This window comes from Condylostylus longicornis, unplaced genomic scaffold, assembly GCF_029603195.1.
Source record: "Condylostylus longicornis isolate FDR11 unplaced genomic scaffold, ASM2960319v2 ptg000209l, whole genome shotgun sequence".
Lineage (NCBI taxonomy): Eukaryota > Metazoa > Arthropoda > Insecta > Diptera > Dolichopodidae > Condylostylus > Condylostylus longicornis.
The window spans coordinates 172,149-184,067 of NW_026578176.1; the positions used below are offsets into that span (position 1 = coordinate 172,149).

The 11,919-nt window shown below is 29.7% G+C and overlaps 1 long non-coding RNA gene across 1 annotated transcript; it reads left to right on the plus strand.

The window, feature by feature from the left end:
- Positions 1–311: 311 nt before the first annotated feature.
- Positions 312–2,924, plus strand: LOC129616446 (uncharacterized). The gene is made up of 5 exons (XR_008697545.1): positions 312–1,137; positions 1,208–1,590; positions 1,653–1,897; positions 2,188–2,532; positions 2,663–2,924. It is a non-coding gene; the product is annotated as an uncharacterized LOC129616446 (long non-coding RNA).
- The last annotated feature ends 8,995 nt before the right edge of the window (positions 2,925–11,919 follow it).

The window sequence follows — 11,919 nt, forward strand, 5'->3', positions numbered from 1 at the left end:
TCCTTGTTCCAAATATAGTTAGAAAACGTATCGAAGTTTCTGGCTTTTTAATCAAATGTTCTGAATATTTCAGTACAATTTTTTTTTATCAGCATAATGATAATTTTTTGTTCATCATTACTATTACATTAATTATACAAATATAAGAGTTATTTGAATATTATTGTGCTTAAAAAAATGTATGTATGGGTTTAAAAAAATTGGGAAACAAATTTTTAATACAAGCCTTTATTTAATATATTGTTTGAAAGTTAAAAAACTTATTCCATATTGGCTTGAACTTTGGCATTCTAATCACTAATTCTTACTAATAAACATTCATGTTATTTATTACTGCAAATTATGAAAATTGTAAATTTCAGACAAGAAAAAAAAAATTAAAACAAAAATTCATGTACGTAGGTAGAAAGCGAAATTCTAATTTTGCAATGAAAAATTCAATCAGTATAAAATTCTACTAGGACTTGATAGTCGAAAAGAAATTCTAAAAGGAATTTCCGTTTTTTTCGTAAAAAGAGAAAAAGTTAATTGTAAAATTTTCATATTTTTAAAAATATCATAACTTAAAGTAAATCTTAAAAAGTAGAATTTCTTTGAAGAAATCAGGTGATGTTTTTTATATAAAAATATGAATCAAATTCCTAGTATTAATTAAAATTTTTATTAAAGCATGAATCACTTTAATAATATTTATAAACATAGTTATTAATTAATAAAACTTTTCATTAATATTATAAAAAGTTTTATCAATTTCTAGCGGCAAAAGTGAAAATATTTTATATTAATAATATTTATGAATTTGTTTGTAATAATAACATTTTGTATTAATATTACGAAAATTTTGATTAATTTCCAACGGGATGCGCAGAAACAGCTCATTTCTTGAATAATTTGGTTTAGTTTTGCTATGTCATTGAACAGCGGTAAACGTAAGTGAAACGTAAAAGTGATCTAAATTTTTTTTTAAATAAAAATATAAAATTTTGTTTAAAATTTAAGAAATATATTTAAAATTTGTGTTTAATTTTGGGAGATAATAAGTTAAAAATAACATATTCAATAAAAAACCCGCAAAAAAACTTCTTTGGCCTTTCTAAAAAATTTACATACATATTTGTGTTATATTTTTTTTTGCTGGTAAAATTACTTTCATTTATGATACTATTTTTTATAATAATTTTTATTTTCAAATAATGTTTTTCAAAAGTTTTATGATTTACTTCAAATGTAAAAAACAATTGTGGTTTATCTAACAAGCTTAGATGATGTCTAAAAAAAATCATGAACGAGGATCTTCTGACAATTACAGATGAATGGAAGATAATTGCTTCCAGGATTTTTAAGGGAGTTTTAAACGACGTATAAAAAGGAAACAGCAAAATATGACTAAATTTCTTAATGAAGCAAACCCTCAAAAAACATTTCAATCGCTCAAAAAAATCTGGGAAGGTTTTAAAATTTTCAATGAACTTCATTTTGGTGTCTCATAGCAATAACAACTTTTCTCGAAAAAGAATTTAGTCATTCAAGAAAATGCAAAGAAGCGCGTGCTTACACTTGTTGCGGTTTCACAAAAGGTTAAAGTGATAAGTATGATTTAGAATATTTATTAAAATGTGGTAACATAACGAATGCAAAATTTTGGTATATAGTTTTATGGCAAATTCAATTGATTTGGCTCAAGGATTTTGAAATAGAAATTGGGAATCCCTTCACAGTCAGTAAAAGGATTTTATTTCAGCAACTAATGGCACTTTAAAAACTCCTTATGTTTAGATATACATATGCCTTCAGAGAATTTAAGACACAGTCAAGAAATCGGGGATATGCTAAAAATAACACAACTGAAATTGTCATTGGAAGCATAGAAATCTAGAGCTGGCACATCATTTTATAGGTAGGATTTATAAATATGTATGTTTTTTTTTTAATTTAAATTAAATACTTATTATGATTTAAATTAAAACAAGCAAAAATTTTGTGTCTTTTGTGATAAAAGATTATTCAATTGACATTCAATTTTCATTCTAACATAGCTTAAAAGAGTGGACACGTGTGACAGGAGTAGAAAGTACATTTAAATTTTAATTAAATAATTATTATGATTTAAATTGAAACAAGCAAAAATTTTGTGTCTTTTGTGATAAAAGATTATTCAATTGACATTCAATTTTTATTCTAACATAGTTTAAAAAAGTGGACACGTTTGACAGGAGTAGAAAGTACATTGTCACTTGCAATATTTACAGCGGTCGCCCCATTATTTTCATTAAGACCGGAAAAGGACTATTTAATTCAGTTTTATAATAAAAGGACAAAATTTGGGAAGAACAAAGAAGAATGCTGAGAATGATAATGTTTTTAGATCTCAATAGATTTTGATACAATGACGAAGAAAAACTGCTCATTATAAAATATCTTCAACTCTGTATTTGGGAAACTGTTAAAATTATTAATGACAGGAAATATACTTGGAGAATTGAAAGTAAAAATAATACATATTATAAACAATTTCTAATTGTTTAAATGCAAGTGAGTATGTGATCAAATATAAATTTTGGTAGATTATAATATTTAAATGTTTTAATTCTTGTATTTAATATTCATGATGATTTTTAATACATACTTATAACTAATTAATTTTCTTTTCTTATTTTTTCAGACAGTAAAAATGCTGTGGTCTCTTCATCTTTATTTATATATGACGTATAACTGAAAGGAATATTATAACTTGAACGAATCTGGAACAAAAGTAAGGGCAAAATACATAATAAAAGACTCTGAATATACCCTTTCATTGAAAAAATCATTGAATGTGCAACCTTTCATAGATTAAATTGATGACAACTAAATATCTTCCCAACAACTTGTTAGACATTTTGATAGGTCAAGTGATATGACTTTTAATTTATATAAATATATAAATAGTTATATAATTTAGTTATATAATTTGATTTTAAATTTATATATGTAATATATCATTTGTTAATAGTAAGTTGCATAATATTGAATTTTTCTGCTGCATACCTGAAGATATGTACACATATCTATACCTATATATATAGCTATTTATACATATATATACATATATAGATACATATCTGTAGATATATACTACATAATATGTATGTTATACATAAACACAAAGTACATATGTATGGATGTATAATACTGAACAATAGTATAATAATATGACCATGAATTTACATACATAATAAATAAATGTAACTTTAACCGAAAAATAAAAAAATTTTTATTTAAGAAAATTTTGTTTTGGGTTTTTTAAATCGAAATTGTATTCAAACACTCGGTTTCCTTAATGAACTATGTCATTGGGGCAATGAAAACTTTTAATTAATACTACTAAAACATTAATTATATCGATTAATTTAACTCCAAGTATTAATAAAATGTGATTATGAATTAATAAAATGTGTTATAATTTTAACAAAACAATTAATAAATGGAATAAAAGTTATTAATTACTTTTCGAAACTATTCATTAGGACAATTAGATTTTATTTTAATGGTTTTGTTCATTGGGCCTACGAATTATTAATTACTTATTGAATGCAGTTTATTAGGTATAAATTGCATTAATTGTCCGAATGAACGCGTTCATCGGCTGAAAAATATTTTTCATTAAATTTACCACAACTTTGATTAATATTATTAACTTTTTTTTCATTATAATGTGTTTTGGGCATATAGTTCTTTCTATAGCGGAACACACTTCCGTAATGCACAATAACATTGTGGGTTCTTCCATCCCACATGTTCACACCTTGTGTCAAGAATTTAAGAGTGGCACCAAATTTAATTATTGGTGATACCGTCGTGGATCTGTGTACTGTACTGAGTTCATCAGATATTTCATTAAGCACATATGTATCTACGTAGTTCTTTATTTATGTGGAAGTTGTTTATGAAGGCAAAAAAAAAACAAATTTTTGTTTATATTTGGAGCAGTGCATGCAATTATTATTTTTATTTTATTTGCTGTACCTTTCCTCGGTGAAGTTTCTTTGGATCGCTTCTGCATATTCTTTTTCCCTTATACCAAAGCACAAGTCAACACTATTAATTTTAACGTAAATATTAATTAAAAACACAGAAATTAAATGAATTAAAATCTAAAAATCTAAAAGAAACTACTACTTGACACTTTAATCTAAAAGAAACTACTACTTGACAAATTTCAATAAAGAGTGGTGCGTATTTTCGAATACGAAAGTTTTACATAATTTGATTTTTTTTATGCGAATGTGATTTTTGAATCGATTCGAATTTGAATGAGAGATATATAATAGATCTCCAGCCTAATCTTGTCTTCAGTTCCGACGCGGAGAACAGTGCTGCTCCAAATGCCTTTGAATATTTTTTCTTCCCTCGGAATGGCTGCGGCTGATGGCGTTGTTGAGCACGATATAGTTTTGATTTTCTCCGAACAGATTTTGGAGTATGGCGTGGCTTGGTTAGTTTGTTTAATATTGAGAGTGCCTTGCCGGTTAAAGCCAATGTTGACGATTGTGTTCAGTTTTTCTATGCTAGCCTTTTTGATTATTTTTTTGGGTGCTCCAGTTGTTGTCGATAGGCGTCTTGCGGCACATCTTACTTTTTTTTTCACCGAAGGAAGAAGGACAGCATGAGTGCTACTAACATGCCATTTCCTGGCAACCTACAGTTAGTTATGTGCTTTACCACAAAAACCTCCTTCTTGTATCCTGATGCTAGTCCTCTCAGACCAACCATCAGATTTTCTTTAATATAGATTGAAAGATATTTAACGCTCCCCAATTTGGTGAAGCGCGTTTTGCGCTAAATTAGAAGGCAAAGTCCTCTTTAGCCTTCTAGGAGAATACCGGATAACAAGGAGCTGAGAGGTCTCTACGTTGTCTCACCGCCCTTTCTTTAATTTCGTCAACTACACATGGAATCTTTAGTTATTTCAAAACAGATTTAATAATTTGTTTATAGAGCAGGATCTTATTCTGTATCGGCAATCTTGACTTGCGATCTAGTAGCCAATACATTTCTTTATACTTTAATTCTAATTCTGCCTTTTTCTTCTTAACATGTTTTTTCCATTTTAGCTTAATATCCAATGTCATTCCTAGATATTTCGTCGCATTTTCCTGCGCAACATTTAAGCCATTTAAATGACACGTGAGGTGTTTACAAGAATTTTATTTGTAAAATTTACTTGAGCAGATTTAGCTTCATTTAATTTTATTTTCCATTTCTTGGTCCAAGCATCAAAACTATTGTTTGCCTGCTACAACTTTCTTGTGGCGTCGTCAATATTTGATGCTACTGCCATAATTGCAGTATCGTCAGCATATGCACCACAGTTGTGTTTTCTATTTGAGGCACATCTCTTATAAAGAGTAGATATAGTATTGGACCCAAAATACTGCCCTGAGGCATACCTGCTGTTATTTCTCTAAGTGTGGAATAGTCCCCCTCCTGTTTTACTCTAAATAGTCTGTCGGTTAAATAAGAAGAGAGAATATCTACATATTGCTTTGGTAATATTTTTCTAACTTGTATATCAATCCTTCGTGCCAAACCTTGTCAAAAGCCTGTGCCACGTCTACAAAAATTGCTGCAAAAATTTGCTTTTCCTCTAGGGCTTGTTCAATAATATTTGTTATTCTATGAATTTGATCAGTAGTTGAATATCCTGCTCTAAACCCAAATTGTTGGTTCGGAATTTATGACCTCTCCTCAATTATAGGTCCCATTCTTTTTAGTAATAACTTTTCAAAAAGTTTCGACAAAATTGGTAGCAGAGAAATTGATCTATAAGACTTGGTCTAATTTAAAGGTTTACCAGGTTTTGATATCATTATAACTTCAGCCACCTTCCAAACATTAGGCACATATTTTAACCTTAATGCAAAATTCATTAAAAAAGTCAACATTGTTACTCCCTTTTTTGATAATTGCTTCAGTATCTCAGAGGTAATTAAATCATAACCTGGTGCTTTCCTTGACTTTAAAACTTTTTATTTCTTCCACTATTTCTCTTTGTGTAAATGGAGCGATAACGTTTTCCGTTCTCACGTTTCACATTGCAGTATTTATGTTTGAGTGTATTTGGCCTAAAAATTTCTTCAAGATGATCCGCAAATATTTCAGTCTTATTCTGACTTCTATTGTCCATTTTCCACCCGTTCCCCTAATAGGGGGACACGTAAAATTGGCCTTGTAATATTTTTTGCAGCCCTCCTTATTTTTCTATTTAGATTCTGAGTGAGTCGATTGAGTGCAGTTTTATCTGCCGGATCTCGTGAGTTTTGCCATCTCTTCTCTTTTTGCTTATCATATTCAGTATTTCCCTTGGGTAAGTCATAGCCACGAATTTATACTCACGTTGTTTTGTATTATTCCAGGCAGCGGTTTGTATGATTTCATTAAAATTCTCTACCTCAGAATCCAAATCATCTGGGGTTCGTACTTTAATTCTTAAGTTTATTTTATTCTCTATCTCTTCTTTGAAACTAGTCCAGTCAGTAGATTTATTAATCAACATGGGCTTATTTTGTTTCTTCGTAACTGTCTCATCTAAGTTTAATATAACTGCAGAATGATCCGAACCCAAATCATAGTTATCTTCTAAGCTAATGAAATTTGGCGAGATTTTTCCACAATAAAGAAGCCTAGCAGATCTAGTATCTTATTTCTATCCCTTAGCCAATATGTTGGTCTACCAGTGGATTGGCAGTAACAACTAATCTCTTTAATAGCTTTTCTTAGCTCTACCTCTTGTTGAGGTCAATCTAGAACCCCAATCAATTTGTTTGGCATTATAGTCACCAGTCCCGGAGGACAGTAAAGTACACCAACATCGAAATATTGTTTATAAGACTCTATTCGTACAGCAACAAACTGGCTATCGTCTCTTTCTACTTTACTTATTTCATTATGTTTTATATTATTCCTTATCAAAATAGCGCAACCATCTTTTGATTCGTTATTAGAATGCGCCGCTTTATATGCATGTAACCATTTATTTTTATATTTGCTTCCTGTTTTAAATGTATCTTTGTTACGAAACATATATCAATATTTTGCGTTCCACTTCGCAATTCTTATTTTATCTTCGTTCATTATTTTTTATTCTTTTTGGCGTAAATATTACATAAACATTATCATGCTTATCTTCTAATCTGTTCATTCTCAATGTTAGTTTTTATCATATTTTGCATCATTTACATTATATTTTTATCTCTTCGTTCTTTAGTATGGTTATATGCTTCACCTCTCACCACTTGGGCATATTGTATTTCCTGCACTCTTTTACTCAATGTAGTTGTTTTTGAAGTTTTCGGAGTTTTAGGAGTATTTTTTTCGTATAATTTTTATTTATTTCTGTTTTGTAAGGTTATTTCTATCTTCTAGACCAGCACACTCGACAAATTGAGCCAGACGCCCATATCTCTGACACTTCTGCACTTATTTCTTCTTAGTGACTCAATTTTAATCTTCATGTGCTGAAGAACATCAATTTTGTAGATTTTATGTCCTCCGAATTTTCAAAGATTAACATGAAGAGAGGAAGTCGGATCATAGTGATCTTGTTTTCTTTATTTTGCTTTCTAATTTTATTAATCACTCCAATAACTTTAAAACTGTTCTCTTTTAGCTCATTTTTAGTATCTTCAGGTTGGCACGAAGGATGCAAGCCTCTAGCCATCGCCTTGATAGGTTTTGTCATTTTATTTTCGTAGGTATGCCACTCTACTTTAGATTCATTTTTTTGTTTTGTTATTTCTCTGTAATCTTGTTCTTCACCAACATTGATTTTAAGTTGATTATTATGCATCATGTCGACCCTAAAGTTTATTTTGGCTTCTTTTAGCATCTTCTTTAGTTTTGGATATTCCTCCACATTGCTTAATATAACTATATCTTTGTTGTAGTGATATATCTTTCTTGTAGTGATGTATCTTTCTTGTAGTGCATTTATCTGCACAGATTTTTCTATTTTGCTCACCTCTCAGGACTTATTTCAGGTGACATATCTGCTCTTCGCTTTTTGCTCTTTCTCTTGAGAATCCAATCGGTGTCCCGAGCCAGATCCCCCTCGTCTGTGCAGTATTCCACTTTGTTTGTCGTACTTTTTCCGTATTTATTTCTTTTATTGTATTTACATTGCTTGATTTCAATTTTAGTTTATTACTTTCCTCTCTGAAATAATGAATTTCATTTTTTAATTCTTTACAAAGCGCTTCTAGCTCACGTATTATTATATTAAAGTGGCAGTTATCAGTTTTCTGATCTTTTATTTCATCAACTCCACCCACATTGGTATTTTTCTGTTTGTGGCCTTTGGACATATTTTCTTTGCTTTTACCACATGGTGGTGTCCGCATGACACGAGGTGTTCTTTTAAAGGGGTCGGTAGTACTAGTTTGATGCAATAAGTGGTCTAACCCAGAATCCGTAAGATCGGCCTCCGAAAAGTGTGGATTTTTCAGATTTACTGGGTTACCACCTGGGGTATAAAATTGTTTTGTTCATTCCATTGATTTAGTTTAATTTCAGATTTTACTTCTCTTAACATTTGGGAATAAATACCTCGTGCAAGGCAGCACGCCTAATTTCTGCCGTCCCTCAGGGATCAGTCGCAGACCAGACAGCCATCCACTTTTCCTTTTTTTCAGCTTGTTCCTTTTTCCAATATTCTAAGCTTGTGGATGCATGTAACAAATTTAGGCTATTGTCTAATAGATTATACAATGGGTGTTTGGTTACCATCAAGAGAGATTGTTTTGTTAAAACTAAAGGGTTCAATGATTTTATAAATTATAAACGTAGGTCTAATGACCGTATTCTTTGAAACTCTTGTTTTAACTCTTAGACAAAACTTTGGACGATTCTGAAGTCATTTCTAACCTTTTCGCTTGTCATATTTCTAGTGCCTTCTCGATTGATGAGAGTTTCTTTTTTGATGAAATTGTCATAATTTCTCAATGACTACTGGTTTGTACTTTCCGGGATTCGGAACAAATCTTTTGTCGTGGTTGTTCAAGAGAGGTGACATCGTTGCTTGATTAAAAATTATAGGGCCACAAGGAGTTAAAATTAAGAGATATTGGGTTTAGTATCCTTAGTTTAAGATGGGTGTGGTCGTTCTTGTCAGATATGAAATGTCAGCTGTCTTTTCGAACGTGTTTGTGCGAAGTTGTTTTTGCTGCTTCTGAAGCTCCGTAACGTAGCTATTTGAATCCACTGTTTTTCAATATTTCGACAAACGATGCATCGGATTCTTTAGTCGTTTGCATATGACAGAAAACTTAATTAGATGACTTTTTCTGAGAATAATTGTTTTTCGCTAAAGAACGACTTGGACGGTTTTAATTTGTCGTGTCACAGTAATAGTTTAGAACTGAACGTTGAGGAGCTTCAATGTATTTAGTTTCGCCCGTAAAAGCGAGAATCAGTCTATTATTAAATATACCTATCAGTGGGATGAAAGGGTTCTGAAGGGGATTAAACATTTGAATGATTTTGTGATCATGCTCGGCCAGAGGCTTGACTTTAAGGCTTACGTTAACATGATTATAAATAACGCAAATTTAAAATTAAATTTCGCTATGAAGTGGATAAATAAATTCTGACCTCTACATTAATGGGCATCTTTATTTATCATATTTTTATCATATATTAGGTTCATTCAATAGTACGAATGTCAGGCTCACGTATCACTGACGTGATTTTTGTTCTGCAACTTGTTTCGGGGAATGGCTTTTCACCGTTTTTGTTGGAGCAATTGTCTTTTGGAGAGAATTGGAAAAACTAAGGGTCCGTAGAGCTTTCCAATATTTGTTATCAGAGTACGGCTTATGGTAAGAATGGGACGAGTTGCGTGATGTCACTTTTAGCTCTAGTTATTTTGATCTTGGTATTGATTAGTGTTGATATCTTTATTTCCTAGGAATTTAAACGGTGTTAAAAGAATTATACAATTATATGTACATATAGTGCATGAGTAATATAACAGGAGTATATTACAACTTTTTTTTTACCTTTTTGCTATTTCTTTTTTTTTTTGTTTTTTTGTAAAACTTAATCTAAAATTTTTTTTATGTCTCTTATACTAATAAACTCTAACCCTTACAAACCCTCCAACAATTTCTTCCTCATTAAAATTCTGTATTCATACTTACTTGATTTTACTTTATATAAAAATGGTATGGTTTTTTTTTAATAATTATGGATACATCAGAAAGTTAAAATACTCTATACATATGTATATGTATATATGTAGTATCTTAAATTTCACAATACTCGAAAGTTTAAAAATAAAACACATTTTTTTTGCATAATTTTTTATATCTCAGCAACAAAAAGCACTCGAGTAAAAAAACATCAAAATTTACACGGAAGTAGAAAGAATGAATAAAAAATATGCACCCATATTCTGTTAGTCGCGTCACAGATGTGATAAAAAAAAACTATAACGTGACGTGACCTCAAATTTTCCTTTCTGGCAGCTATGCTTGTAAAGACGACAAAAATGTTTTTAGGCTCGTTAGCAACCGACAGAGTTTTTTGCATATAAACAAAAACAAGGAAAGTCTTAAAGCAATAGTTAACGATGATAATGTATTTTTGAACGCCTTACAATTTCCGAAAGTATTTTAAAGGAATTTTGTATTTTAAAATAAAACTAAGTTTTTTTCTAAACCGCTTTACTTTTTTCTATACAGTATAGATTTCTATACTGCTTTTTTTAGAATACGTCAAATTTGTACTTGAAAGACTTGAAATTTTAATTTAAGTAAAAATTAAAATTTATTATTTAAATTTTAAGTAATTTTTTGTATTTAAAATTTAAATTTATTGTTTGAGTAAAATTTTTTGTATAAAATTTATTAAATAATATTGTAATTGCTAACTTCCTTGATTATTCCAACTTTTTTATACATTACAACCAAAGTATATCTATTAATAAGTAGTTCGACTCTCCGTTTACCATCACATTAATGCAATCACTCACCAATATTTGTATTAAAAAAATCCCTTGTCTAAAAGAGTTAAGTAGTATACCTCCTTATTTTCTTTTTTATACACTACAGACTACACGTAAGAATTTTTGGGAGAGGGAAAGAGTGCGCAATAGATACTACCTGTAAATAATAATTTACATAATTTATATGACTTCAAAATGACATAATATTAAAAAAAAAATTGTAATTAGTAATTGTCATTACATTTATTGTAATGTAAACTATGAATTTTTTATTTTTCAATTTTGTTTTAAAAATTTAAGGCAAATATATCGAGTATACACACTTGCACACGTATCGGTAATAGGCTTTTTTTATAAATTGCTTAATTTCTATGCCTCGTGAAAGAGTGAAAGAGTACTTGACGTGAAATCAGCGCGAAATTCAAGCTGCGTTTTTACTATGTTAGCTTAAAAGCCCAAAAACGACGTTTAGCTATTAAATCTCAAAGCATTACTACATGGGTACATACATATTACTACATCATATTGTGTAATTATCTTGAATAGATACATATGTATGTACTGTATAACAAAGTATGAAATTTTAAATTTATAACTATTATTTTCAAACATTCGAATGTTTTTACCTAATTTTATGAAGTGAAAAATAAAATATGAAAAAAAAATGTTGTTGTTATTAATAGATATACTTTGATAGATATAAATACTTTAATTACAACCTAGAAAAGCGTGATGGAAAATGCAAATATCAAATAAGTGCATGAAAAGTTTTACAGAAAGAACACACGCAATTATTTCGATATCTGCCTCCACGTTAAAAATGGTATGCACCACTTTTAATTATCATATCTGCGACTGCTAGAATAATACATAGAAGTGATAGTATCACTTCATTCGATATGACTACCAAAATATTGGTGAATACGCGAAAGTCGTAT